This window comes from Macrobrachium nipponense, chromosome 25 (genome assembly GCF_015104395.2).
Source record: "Macrobrachium nipponense isolate FS-2020 chromosome 25, ASM1510439v2, whole genome shotgun sequence".
Taxonomy (NCBI): Eukaryota; Metazoa; Arthropoda; class Malacostraca; order Decapoda; family Palaemonidae; genus Macrobrachium; species Macrobrachium nipponense.
Window position 1 is genome coordinate 53158897 of NC_087214.1, and position 15000 is coordinate 53173896.

Below are 15000 nucleotides of genomic sequence, written 5' to 3' on the forward strand. Positions count from 1 at the left end.
TTATGATTGGTTTGAAAACCTGGATCTCCCAATAGTGGAGTCCCTTTTAGGATTCTCTTCATTTAATTTGCCTTCAGGGAATCAACAGCAACCTGCTAAGTGACGTTATCTTACTCATGTCTGGATTCCAGTCCCACACGTACGACTCTGCTGAAGCAGCCTGAGAGGCTATTGTTTATTTGCCTCCTTTGCAGAAACTCTATGTTTCTCGACTTTCTTGTCTCTCAGTTTAATCACTCGTTCAGAAAGCGACAAGTTTGTTCCAGCGAATGACGAAGATAACTTTTGCATTCGGATTTAATAATTTATTGGAGCGTTCCAGGGTATTATCATTGTAAAATGAGTAATAACTTGCATTGAACTTACAACAAAAACAGTACGGTGCCCCGGTCTTTTTAGATTACCCTTAAGTTCACTATGTCACATACAGAAACACTATTAGGGCCTCAGTGGCGTGGTCAGTATGGTCTTGTCCTGCCACCTCGGTGGCCGCGAGTTCGTATTCTCGGACATTCCACTAACGGGTTGGAGATGTGTATTTCTGGGATAGAAGTTCAGTCTCGACGTGGTTCGGAAGTCACGTAAAGCCGTTGGTCCCGTTGCTGAATAACCACCTGGTTCATGCAACGTAAAAAACACCATACAAACAACACAACATACAGAAAACATATTGAAAAAAGATGCACAATATATTTTATATATCAACAAAAGTCTTGCAAGTATAACCGATGAGAATCGGATACCGTTGGCCTGTATCAGTGAATATAACTGAAAATAAAATGTACATAAATTTCGATAATTAAAATGTGGCTTTTACCAACAGTTTGCCACTAGAAATATAATTTCCAATTTCACGCTCAACGTACAGGCACAAAAAATAAATTTTTGAGGCAAATGAATTTTCAGTGGGAATAATGTCGGGAAACTATTTTTAGCTTTGTGAATGAAATTTGTCACTCGGAAAGACTAAATAGTAACAACGTCATGATATTTTAAAGGAATGTTAAATAGCATTAAAATCATACCCGGAATAATAGGATTTCTTTTTATAAATGTTTTTACATATTTTCTTTCTAAATCGATGGTTTCTTGTCTTGATGGGAATAAAGAAAGCAGTAAATAAATGTAATTTAGTTTGTTTTGTAAGGAATAAAGGGATTTGACTTTTCCAGAAACTTTAATAACGAATTGGAAATCAGATAAGTGATCAGGGAAATTATACCAACTTTGAAGGTCGTATAGAAATTATGTATTTAGTGATGATTTTAGTGATTTGATTAAGATGGCAGTTAATGAAGATGATAGTCCCGCCATCTTGAATAAATCACTTGTCAGAAGTAAGAAGGATGGAGCGTTTTCTACGTGAGAGGATTGTTGTCGGGTGTCACAAAAAGAAAACTTTTTTTTTATTTTGAATGATATAAAGTATTTTATACTCACGGAGGTCAACCCGTACCTAATGGATGATCCAGGAAGGCTTTTTGATCGTCTCTCTTCCTATGATGCTGTGATAAAAAGGTGGTGTCTCGCTTCGAATGCGAAGAAGATCATTGCTGGGCGGTGCTCACGCGTTTTTAATCTGTACATGATTCATAAAAATGTGAATAAAACATTTTATTTTCAAGAAACTGTTATCATGTATATTGCAACCTTCTCTGCTCTGAAGTGGAATATCTGTTATTAATTATACGATTTCCATCAGATTAAATTTTTATTTGAGTCGTCAGAAAAAAAACACACACACCCAATGGTCAGATCCTGTTTAATAATATCTAGATGTCGGAGAGGAAGTCAGGATTTCATTACTTCATCCAGGAATCGTTTGTTGAGCCCAAATGAGATTTTCCCTAACTCCTAAAAGTCTGCTTAACTTTGGACCAAGTCCCACTGCAATGGAAAATACTTAATCTGTTCAGAAGAAAGGTTTTACTTAGGCATAATTTCAGAGCTGAAAAAGAAACCAACTTTGGCGAAGTAAGAGGATTTCATTAACTCGCAAAGTGGATGATAAGCGTATTAATTTGAAGGATAATAATGAACGTTGTTGCTAAGGAGAGACTAGAATAATCTGAAGCAAATCCATTTGTGATATATTGTGTGTGTGTGAGTGTGTGTCTGTGTGTATCTGTGTGTGTGTGTGTGTGTGTTGTGGTTTCTTCAAGGTATTGCTGAACCGAATACAATCCTAGAAACTCTTTAAATATTTATGTATTTTAAAAATTTATATGTTCTCAAATGTTAATTTTTTTTTTTAAGTTTCAAAGCTCAATATTGACCTGTTGTCATTATGGGATATGGTAGATCTATGTAATAGTGACGCATCCTGTATTTAAGAACAACCCGAAGTTTGTCATCCCATCCGCCGAGGCTGCGGATATTAAGTCATAAATAAATCCTCGCAGTTTTCAGCAGTCTTCGAAAAAGAAAAATGGTTCGTTTTACCACGAAAACTTTCATGATAATTAAGTGGTGGTGGCAGAAGCCTCACGACCCTCAAACAGTTTAAGGTGAGTTTGCAGTAGGCTTCACCCCACGGTGCATACGTAAGACTCATAACCAACTCCTCTCAAATTCTTGTTAGCACCGCCTAGTGAACTGTTCATTAGGGTGTGTTAGTGGCGTGGCGTGACTCTTGATGAGCAGTCCAGTAGGCGGGGCTAACAAGAATTTGGGAGAAGTTGGTGATGAGTCTTATGTTTGCAGCGTTGGGTGAAGCCTAGTGTAAACTCACCTTAAAGAAATTTGGAAGGTTACACAAAAGTTTTCTACGGGGGCCTTTCAATGATTTATCCATTGATTTATTTCTACATTTTGGTATATTTGTCATAAGTAACTTTTTGTTATCCATTATTTCGTTCTTATTTCTTGGAAGTTGTCGAAGTTATTCAAGATTGAATTCAAACGAAGGGATTGGCATTGCTTTCAGTTACCATTTCAACATGTGCAATAATCTTCCTACAGACAGATGAAAGCACATGACTGCTGCTCTAAATTTGCTTATGCTTCCAATATCATAATTTGAAAAGCAATCAATTTAATGCTTTTTTTTCTAAACGTAAGAACATATTTTTTTTTATTATAGATGGTGGGCTTCAGGGCCATAGTTGTCATATTTGAAATATTTGCCTCCTTTTCATAATCGTCTTGTGTTGGCAGCATTCAAGTTCCTCTCTGTAATTGTCGAAGGTTTTGTTGTCAAATTCCACAGGACAATAGCGATTCTAAGTCTAGAAAACTTTGCGACTTCCTGAAGCCATTCAGACGTCGCACATGTAGTTGCTTATGAGTATAATGCCTTCGGAAAGAGTCCACCAAACTTTGGCGCTTACCAACAGCAGTGCTGCACTTTTACATTAATATTGTTAATAATAGTTGTATTATCAAACGCATTTGTCTATCCTAACAAAACGTTTATAAGCTTTGCAAATGGTTATTTTCAGTTATCTATTTTCTCTGGACATGAACTTGTTTGGGGATAGAGAGGGGATCGGGTCTCTCCTGGCACTGCAGTAACATAGGTGGGACTTTGCATCTTTCATCCTTGTGCCATTAATTTCGAAGCTTTGTCTTCAAATGTCTTGGGTAAATTGTAAAGAATTTTCAAAATATCAGTTTATTACCGGTGAAAAATTTTCAGTAATGAGCAGTTGCGCAGATGGAACATTCCACAACCACATATACAAAGTGTACATGACTTATATAGGAAGCATTACTAAAAATGGAAAACCTTTCTTTTTATCAGTTTGTGATGAATGGAATTTTAGAATATACTTTCAGGTTTCGGGTTTTCTGTATAGATAGTTTTCGATCCAGGATGAGGTTCTGATGTAAACACGGAAGTCGGCCATGTTGTAGGTCAGCTGTGTTGAGCCAAAGCGACGCGTGCAATCATGATAAAAACGATATTTCGGAAACTTACAATGATATTGTACCTATTAATTCTTTAAATATGGTAAACACTTGCGGTGTGTTTGGGTGCCACAATAGATCATACAAACGGCTGTTTTGAGAATTCAAGGAGATGAAACTCAAAACTTAATGAAAGAAGGAGAGCACTGGATTTTTAGTATAAACAGGGCTCATTTTCAGCCGTCAATACATACGGAAATCTGGTCAGATCACTTCATTAGTGGTGATTGTTATTAAGTGTTAGTGGGATTAGTGGTAATGGTGAATAATTAAAAAACCCTAGGACTTAAATATTTCACAAAGAAATTCATTAAAAGCCACAGCGTTCTCTGTCAAATGATGCATGATTTAGAGCCGGCAAGAATTTATTTTGGTCAAATCTTTTAAAACTTGTAGTGGAAAGTGAATTATGTATTTTTAAAACAGATATTAAATATTAAAAGTGCAAACAATGGCTAGTGTTGTTGAAAATCCCCCCCCCCCCCCCAACCCCCCCACCCCCCCCCCCCCCCCCCCCCCCCCCCCACCCCTCCCCCCCCTCCCCCCCCGCCCCCCCCCCGGGGCCCCCCCCCCCCCCGAAGGTCCAGCAAGATCAGGTTGGGTTTTACAATTTTATAACGAAATTAATATATGTAAATGTAACAGAATACATGAACTGAAAGGCAGACTCGTGCTGACGGACAACTTACAAAAGGAAATTAACACTTAAAACAATGGCCTACGAGGTCCCAAATACACACAAGAACAAGAAAGGAAAGTTTAAAAAAAAAAACATGGTAAATCCCTTGAAATCAGTCTTCAACAGTTTCACTTGCAAATAAATCTTATTTGTGCAACATTTCACCTATTCGATTTCTTCAGTATCGACAATCACATGAACTACGGCATTTCTTATGACCAAAATCGTATTCACCACCTATCTCTATGAGGGGATATTTATTCAATCGCACCTCAAAGCGTATCAAAGGTAATTATCCCTACGTTTACATCAGTAAACTGTCGCTCCGATGCGTTAAGATCCTTCACCCAGCCAGATACAGAATAGTTGTAAGCCTCCAGAGACTTGGAGGCCTTGAATTGGCCCAATATGTAGTGGCTTACATCATTAACCAAGTAGTCCACGATAACTGCAGGCAGCAAATCCAAATCAGAACTCTATTGTTCAGGTGTCAACTTGTACGGGTCTTCATTATTTACAGGTTATTTTTACATATATTTTTATCATATCTGAAACGCACTGCAGGGTCCACAGACTCAATGTAATCAATCATCCGTTTGTGAATTGCCCTTGCTTGCCATTTTTCGTGATGTGGTTCATAATTCCTTAGAATAACAACGAAATTTGATATTTCCTTTGTTTAAAATGCTTGACCTAAAAGATGGCAGCCTCTTATCAGGTGCTCGTCTGCTGTGACGTCATAGGAAAACTATCTTTATGTGTGGAAAGCTTTTCTATGGAAGGCGGACAGGGCTTGTAACAGCCTCATCGTGTTAAAATATTCAAATATTTAAATATAACGGTCACTATTTGAAATGTAAGCAATAAATGGGTAGTTTTAGGTAAGCTGGAATTGGAGGACGCAACCGTTAAGTGTTTTGAAATACAGGTGAAATTCGAACACTTTTGGTCAGTTTGGGGCTACAGTCAACGGAGGTACCTAGGGTCTGGAGGTACCATTGGTGACTTGTACCAAACATGTTACAGGGATTTAAGAATGCGTGTCAGAACATAAACATAAGGACCCAAAAGTTGTAAAATCCATTGCAATGGATCATTGACAAACATTCCATTGCCCCTAATGTAATGTTGGTGTTGCATGCTATAAAGGAAAACTTTTTTTAAAATCACTGCATCTTTCATACTGATGCACAAAAAGGGAACAGGTCTTGTGGGATGAAACTCGCAGTAGGCGTGGCTCTGATGAAATTATCATTATTAATTATATTATTCAGTAGAAGATGAAGCCTATTCATATGTAACAAGTTCACAGGGACCATTGACTTACAATTCAATCTTCCATAGAATATGGTGTTCATAAGGACGAAGCAAGAGTAAGTAAAGGGAAATATAGAGGGAAGAGATACCACTTATTAAGAAGAAAAGAATAAATTAATAAGTATATAAAAATGTATTAAAATGCATTGTATTTTCGCCTGAACTCCTGAAGTTCCAACTTCACGACATCCTCTGGGATGCTGTTCCACGGTCTAACTGTGTGGGAATACAGGACCTCTGGAACTGAGAAATTCGACAGGAGACACATTTACTACATCTTGGTGTTGCTGTTCAGCTAATCTGGTTGCTCTCGGCAGATAAAAGGGACCAGGGATCAATTGTGAATGTATGTAAAAGACTTCTGTTGAAATACAACTTATGAAAAAAAGACCATTAGTCGATGGTTTAAGTCATAACTCCTACCAATAGGAAACAGAAAGCTACCACCATGAACCGCTCGTGTTTAAAAGAGATAAATCTCGGCAGAACAGACACCCACACCGGAGAGTAGCATTCTATTAAAGGAAGCACAAATGACCTCAAACAGGTTGCATTCATTTTATCACCGTTGTAAATAGTATAAGAGGCCTTACGAACAGTGTCTAACTTTCGTGTGGAATTTGCTAAAACTTTCAGTAGATGTTTCTCAAAAGTTACACCTAGAATAGTTAAAGCTTCAGACTCATTCGGCAAAGTCCCATCCATCTGAAAGGGAGGTTGGGGAGAGAAATCTGTACGAGATCTGCTGATCAATAGTGTTTTCGTTTAACTGGAATTCAGCCTCATATCCCACCGACTAGGCTACACCATTCCCTGATCCGGTCCTTGTTACGATTTAGGCAGAGGGTAGCTTCATTTCTTATAAGTGGAGACTTCACTACACCCATAAGTGTTGCATTAAAGGCATACTGAACCATCTTGTTTACACTAGAAATTGCAACATAGTGGAAGAAATGGCCCGAGAAAACAGTTACAAATTTCCTGAGGGGCGTCCTACATAAAGGACGACCACGACCTTTGAGACCAGGTCGTCCATGAGGACAACGTTGTTTAATGTAAAGGACAAAGGTCGCTGTGGAGCCTCCCTTTTTTCCTTCACTCTCTCCCAGTACAACTTGCGTCCGCTGTGCTCAAAGGAGAGTCCGTGAAGAAAAGAAAGAAAGAAAATTTTAAGAGATTAGATTTCCACTCTGGACACATTTCCATCCTCATCCCAAGGAGTGGTTCGAAGGTCTTGCCACTAGTAGTGGGCGAGAGGGTCAAGGTCATCTCTTGGCATTCCTAGTCCATCCTCTCTCCTCCGGACCCTCTGTTGTGACACTCGCATTGCTCAGGAATACGGAAACGGCTCCAGTCTTCCTGTCTTCGAGGGAGAAACAAAGGGATCGATTGAAAAAAATAGCTCCAATTAAGAGACGATGATTAACGTAATAATATTTATCAATGTTAAGTACAGTAGCAATATTATTAATCTTTTTATTTTTGTCATTTTCAGGATGCGCTGCAATATCTCGGTATTGGTGAGTGTTAAATCATTTGAAGTGGAAAGGACGCGAGAATGTCTTTATTGATTTCATTTCAAATATTAATGGGTCATTGATATTTCTGTTGGTTCTGATTCGTTTTTACTTGATCATTGACTTCCCTCCAGTGCAACTTCTGTTTTCCCCATAAAGTACTTCATATGGTTCATGCCTACGTTCTCGTTGCTTCCAACATTTTCCTCTTATTATTGTCTTGTTGATTTGGATAATCATGCACTGAATAAAGTTCCAAAATATTCTTTTCCCTTCACTAAACCCCTTCTTTCATTTTCCCCATCGTTATTTTATTTTTGCTTTCTGAGGGTGTATAACCGCTAACTCGCCTTACTAACTTTTAATCGTCATACACTTCTCAGATTCCGACCGTCCACTTTGGTTTCTGTGAACTTGATCATTTCTTCACACGGTATTCGCACTTCTGTGACTACGGATCTAAATCTTCCTCGAAAACCTTCTTTTAGACTCAATTTGACTTCAGCGGAGTGACAGTCAGGTGTAACTCCTTTTACCACCTTTATATCCAGCTGTGAGTATTGCTAACCAGTTTCCACGATAGACTTACGATTATAATTGGTTTGAAAACTTGGATCTCCCAATAGTGGAGTCCCTTTTAGGATTCTCTTCATTTAATTTGCCTTCAGGGAAACCATAGCAACCTGCTAAGTGACGTTTATCTTACTCATGTCTGGAATTCCAGCCCCACACGACAACTCTGCTGGAAGCAGCCTGAGAGGCTCTTGTTTGCCTACATTGCAGAAACTCTATGTTCTCGACTTTCTTGTCTCATTTTAATCAGTCGTTCAGAAAGCGACAAGTTTGTTCAGCGGATGACGAAAATAACTTTGCATTCGGAGATTTAATAACCTATTGGAGTATTCCTAGGTATTATCAATGTAAAATGAGTAATAACTTGTTCAGTGCAAAATGACAGTAATATTTGTCATTTCGCAATTGCATCGAACTTATAACAAAAACAGTACGTTGTCCCGGTCTTTTTCGATTACCCTTAAGTTCCCTATGTCACATACAGGAACACTATTAGGGCCTCAGTGGCGTGGTCGGTATGGTCTTGGCATGCCACCTCGGTGGCCTCGAGTTCATATTCTCGGGTATTCCACCGAGGGTTTAGAGATGTATATTTCTGGTGATAGAAGTTCAGTCTCGACGTGGTTCGGAAGTCACGTAAAGCCGTTGGTCCCGTTGCTGAATAACCACTGGTTCCATGCAACGTAAAAACACCATACAAACAAACAAACATACAGAAACACTATTGAAAAAAGATACACTTTATATTTTATATATAACAAAAGTCTTGCAAGTATAACCGATGAGAATCGGATACCGTTGGCCTGTATCAGTGAATATAACTGAAAATATAATGGACATATATTTGGATAATTAAAATGTGGCTTTTACCAACAGTTTGCCACTAGAAATATAATTTCCAATTTCACGCTCAACTTACAGGTACAACAAATACATTTTTGAGGCAGATGAATTTTCAGTGGGAATAATGTCGGGAAACTATTTTTAGCTTTGTGAATGAAATTTGTCATTCGGAAAGATTACATATTAAGAATGTTATTTTAAAGGAATGTTAAATAGCAATAAAATCATATCCGAAATAAAAGGATTTATTTTTTAAAAATGTTTTTAAACATTTTTTTCTAATTCAATGATTTCTTGTCTTGATGGGAATAAACAATGAAGTAAATAAATGTAATTTAGTTTGTTTTGTAAGGAATAAAGGGATTTGACTTTTCCAGAAACTTTAATAACGAACTGGAAGTCAGATAAGTGATCAGGGAAATTATACGAACTTTGAAGGTCGTATAGAAATGTTGTATTTAGTGATGATTTTAGGGATTTTATTAAGATGGCAGTTAATTAAGATGAGAGTCCCGCCATCTTGATTAAATCACTTGTCAGAAGTAAGAAGGATGGAGCGTTTTCTACGTGAGAGGATTGTTGTCGTGTGCCACAAAAAGAAAATTATTGTTTATTTTGAATGATATAAAGTATTTTATACTCACGGAGGTCAACTCGTGCCTAATGGAAGATCCAGGAAGCCTTCTTGATCGTCTCTCTTGCCATGATGCTGTGATAAAACTGTGGTGTCTCGCTTCGAATGCGAAGAAGATAATTACTGCGCGCGCACACACGCGTTTTTAATCTGTACATGATTCATAAAAATGTGAATAAAACATTTTATTTTCAAGAAACTGTTATCATGTATATTGCAACCTTCTCCTCTCTGAAGTGGAATATCAGTTATTAATTATACGATTTCTATCAGATTAAATTTTTATTTGAATCGTCAGAAAAAGAACACACACCCAAAGTATCTAGATGTCGGAGAGGAAGTCAGGATTTCATTACTTTTTCAAGGAATCGTTTGTTGAGACCAAATGAGGTTTTCCCTAACTCCTAAAAGTCTGCTTAACTTTGGACCAAGTCCCACTGCAATGGAAAATACTTAATCTGTTCAGAAGAAAGGTTTTACTTAGGCATAATTTCAGAGCTGAAAAAGAAACCAACTTTGGCGAAGTAAGAGAATATTATTAACTCGCAAAGTGGATGATAAGCGTATTAATTTGAAGGATAATAATGAACGCTGTTGCTAAGGAGAGACTTGAATAATCTGAAGCAAATCCATTTGTGATATATATTGTGTGTGTGTGTGTGTCTGTGTGTGTGTGCTGTGGTTTCTTCAAGGTATTGCTGAACCGAATTCAATCCTAGAAACTCTTTAAATATTTATATATTTTAAAAATTTATTTGTTCTCAAATGTTTATTTTTTTAGTTTCAAAGTTCAATATTGACCTGTTGTCATTATGGGATATGGTAGATCTATGTAATAGTGACGCATCCTGTATTAAGGAACAACCCAAAGTTTGTCATCCCATCTGCCGAGGCTGCGGATATTAAGTCATAAATAAATCCTCGCAGTTTTCAGCAGTTTTCGAAAAAGAAAAATGGTTCGTTTTACCACGAAAACTTTCATGATAATTAAGTGGTGGTGGCAGAAGCCTCACGACCCTCAAACACTTTAAGGTGAGTTTACAGTAGGCTTCACCCCACGGTGCATAAGTAAGACTCATGACCAACTCCTCCCAAATTCTTGTTAGCACCGCCTAGTGGACTGTTCATTAGGGTGTGTTAGTGGCGTGGCGTGACTCCTGATGAGCAGTCCAGTAGGCGGGGCTAACAAGAATTTGGGTGAAGTTGGTGATGAGTCTTATGTTTGCAGCGTGGGGTGAAGCCTAGTGTAAACTCACGTTAAAGAAATTCGGAAGGTTACACGAAAGTTTTCTACTGAGGGCTTTCAATGATTTATCCATTGATTTATTTCTACATTTTGGTATATTTGTCATAAGTAACATTTTGTTATCCATTATTGTTGTATCATTTAAACAACTTTCGTCCTCATTTCTTGGAAGTTGTCGAAGTTATTCAAGATTGAATTCAAACGAAGGGATTGGCATTGCTTTCAGTTACCGTTTCAACATGTGCAATAATCCTCCTACTGACAGATGAAAGTACATGACTGCTGCTCTAAATTTGCTTATGCTTCCAATATCATAATTTGAAAAGCAATCAATTTAATGCTTTTTTTTTTCTAAACATAAGAACATATTTTTTTTATTGTAGATGGTGGGCTTCAGGGCCATAGTTGTCATATATGAAATATTTGCCTCCTTTTCATAATGGTCTTGTGTTGGCAGCGTTCGAGTTCCTCTCTGTAATTGTCGAAGGTTTTGATGTCAAATTCCACAGGACAATAGCGATTCTAAGTCTAGAAAACTTTGCGACTTCCTGAAGCCATTCAGACGTCGCACATTTAGTTGCTTATGAATATAATGCCTTTGAAAAGAGTCCACCAAACTTTGGCACTTACCAACAGCAGTGCTGCACTTGTACATTAATATTGTTAATAATAGTTGTATTATCAAACGCATTTGTCTATCCTAACAAAACGTTTATAAGGTTTGCAAATGGTTATTTTCAGTTATCTATTTTCTCTGGACATGAACTTGTTTGGGGATAGGGAGGGGATCGGGTCTCTCTTGGCACTGCAGTAACATAGGCGGGACTTTACAACTTTCATCCTTGTGTCATTAATTTCGAAGCTTTGTCTTCAAATGTCTTGGGTAAACTAAAGAATTTTCACAATTTCAGTTTATTACCGGTGAAAAAATTTCAGTAATGAGCAGTTGCGCAGATGGAACATTCCACAACCACATATACAAAGTGTGCATGACTTATATAGGAAGCATTACTAAAAATGGAAAACCTTTCTTTTTATCTGTTTGTGATGAATGGAATTTTAGAATATACTTTAAGTTTTGGGTTTTTCTGTATAGATAGTTTTCGATCCAGGATGAGGTTCTGATGTAAACACGGAAGTCGGCCATGTTGTAGGTCAGCTATGTTGAGCTAAAGTGACGCGTGCAATCATGATAAAAACGATATTTCGGAAATTTACAATGATATTGTACCAATTAATTCTTTAAATATGGTAAACACTTGCGGTGTGTTTGGGTGCCACAATAGATCAAACAAAGGCATATAGTATTACTCAATCCCCGCTGTTGTGAGAAGTCAAGGAAATGAAACTCAAATATTAATGATAGAAGGAGAGCAAAGCAATGTGGATTTCCAGGATAAACAGGGTTCATTTTCAGCCGTCAATACATACGGAAATCTGCTCAGATTGTTATTAAGTGTTAGTGTGATTAGTGGTAATTGTAAATAATTAAAGAACCCTAGGGCTTAAATATTTCACAAAGAAATTCATTAAAAGCCACTGGGTTCTCTGTCAAATGATAGATGATTCAGAGCCTGGGAAAATCTTTTAAAATTTGAAGTAGAGGAGAATGAATTATCTATTTGTTAAAACTGATATTAAATATTAAAAGTGCAAACAATGGCTAGTGTTGTAGAAAATTTCCCCCCCGACTGAAGGTCCAGCAAGATCAGGTTGGGTTTTCCATTTTATTACGAAATTAATCTTTGTAAATTTAACAAAATACATGAACTGAGAGGCAGACTCGTGCCGACGGACAACTTACAAAAGGAAATCAACAACACTTCATACAATGGACAACGAGGTCCCAAATGAACGCAAGGACAAGAAAGGAAAGTTTCAAAAAAAGAAAAAAAAATGGAAAATCCCATGAAATCAGTCTCTAAAAGTGTCACTCGTTAATTTGTGTAACATTTCGCTTTTTCGATTTCTTCAGTATCGACAATCACATGCATGAACTATAGTATTTCTTATGTCCAAAATCGCATTCACCATATTTATTCAATCGCAAAGGTTATTATCCCTACGTTTACATCAATAAACTGTTGCTCCGATGCGTTAAGATCCTTCACCCAACCAGATAGTTGTAAGCCTCCAGAGACTTGTAGGCCTTGAGCTGGCCCAATATGTAGTGGCTTACATCAGTAACCAAATAGTTCATGATATCTGGATACGTAACTGCAGGCAGCAAATCCAAATCAGAACTTTATTGTTTAGGTGTCAACTTGTAGGGTCTTTGCTATTTACAGGTTTATTTTTATCATATCTTTCACCCACTGATGGCTCCCCAGACTTAGTGTAATCAATCATCCGTTTGTGAATTGTCCTTGCTTGCCATTTTTCGTGATATGGTTCATAATTCCTTAGAATAACAACAAAATTTTATTTTTCCTTCGTTTACAATGCTTCACCTAAAACTATCTTTATGTGTGGAAAGCTTTTTAATGGAAGACGGAGAGGGCTTGTAACTTGTTGCTGATATTTTGTGTCATTTCTTCATTTTTTCTAACAGCCGCTTAGTGTTAAAATATCAAATATTTAAATCGTTATAAAGGTCACTATTTGAAACGAGGGTAATAAATGGGTAGTTTTAGGTAAGCTGGAAATGGAAGACGTAACCGTTAAGTTAAATGTTTTGAAATAAGGGAGAGGAGGGCATTCATCCGAATTCGAACATTTTTGGGCAGTTTGGGGCTACAGTCAACGGAGGTACCTGGGGTCTCGAGGTACCATTGGTGACTTGTACCTAACATGTTGCAGGGATGTGAAGAATGCGTTTCAGAACGGTATTACATTTTATTAAGACACCCTAAGAAGGAGAGATGATGTTATTGCTGAACCAAAGCAATTGCAGTTTCCTAGGAGTTTTATCTTGGCTACAACTAAGATGTAGAATATTTTGCCTCCTAGTGCAGCTGTGGAATCCTTTGATCTCCAAATGCTCATGATATCAGCAAATACATCATCGCATCACTTGGATTTCGGGGGCATCGGTTTTATTTTCTGTTCCCTCTTATTAGCCTATTTGTTACAATTCCTATAACTGGCCTCTCCCAAGAGGCTGATTTCCCTTTGGAGCTCTCATAGGTTTCTAGTTGACTGATTCATTCCATTAGGGTTTTGAGCAGAAGCTTCGGAGAAGAAAGGCAGGAATATAAAGCAAAGACTAAGACTGCCCAAACTTGGTTAGTAGCCATAGGTAAACATGAGGACCCAGAAGTTGTAGAATCCATTGCAATGGATCCCTGACAAAACTTCCGTTCCCCCGAATGTAATATTGGTGTTGCATGCTATAAAGGAAAACCTTTTTTAAAATCACTGCATCTTCCGTGCTGATGCACAAAAAGGGAACAGGTCTTGTGGGATGAAACTCGCAGTGGGCGTGGCTCTGATGAAATTATTATTATTAATTATATTATTCAGTGGAAGATGAAGCCTATTCATATTTAACAAGCTCACAGGGACCATTGACTAGAAATTCAAGCTTCCAAAGAGTAACTAAGAGGAAATATAGAAGGAATAGGTACCACTTATTAAAAAAGAAAAAAAAAAAGACTTAAGTTCTAGCTTCACATCCTCTGCTGTTCCACGGTCTAACGGTGTGGGAATACAGGGCCTCTGGAACTAAGAAGTTCGACAGTGAGACACATTTACTGCATCTTGGTGCTGCTGTTCAGCTAGTCTGGTTGCTTTCGGCAGATAAAAGGGACCAGGGATCAATTGTGAATGTATGTAAAAGATCTGTGTTGAAATATATCTTATAAAAAAGAGAGAGAGAGAGACCATTAGTCGATTGTTCATAACTCCTACCATTAGGAAACAGAAAGCTACCACCACGAACCACTCTGTCTAAAAGAGATAAATCTGGGCAGAAAAGACACCCACACCGGAGAATAGCAATCTATTAAAGGAAGCGCAAATGCCCTCAAACAGGTTGCGTTGATGTTATCGCTGCTGTAAATAGAATATGAGGCCTTACGAACAGCGTCTAACTTTCATGTGGAATTTGCTAAAACTTTCATTAGATGTTTTTCAAAAGTAAGATGCGAGTCAAAAGTTACACCTAGAATAGTTAAAGCTTCAGACTCATTCGGCAAAGTCCCATCCACCTGATCTTGTTGGACCTTCAGTCCCGATTGAGGCTCGTACGAGCCTCAAGTATTGCATCACCGGCATACTGAACAATCTTGTTTTCAAGGCCAACGACCATATCACTTATATACACTAGAAATTGCAACACTTG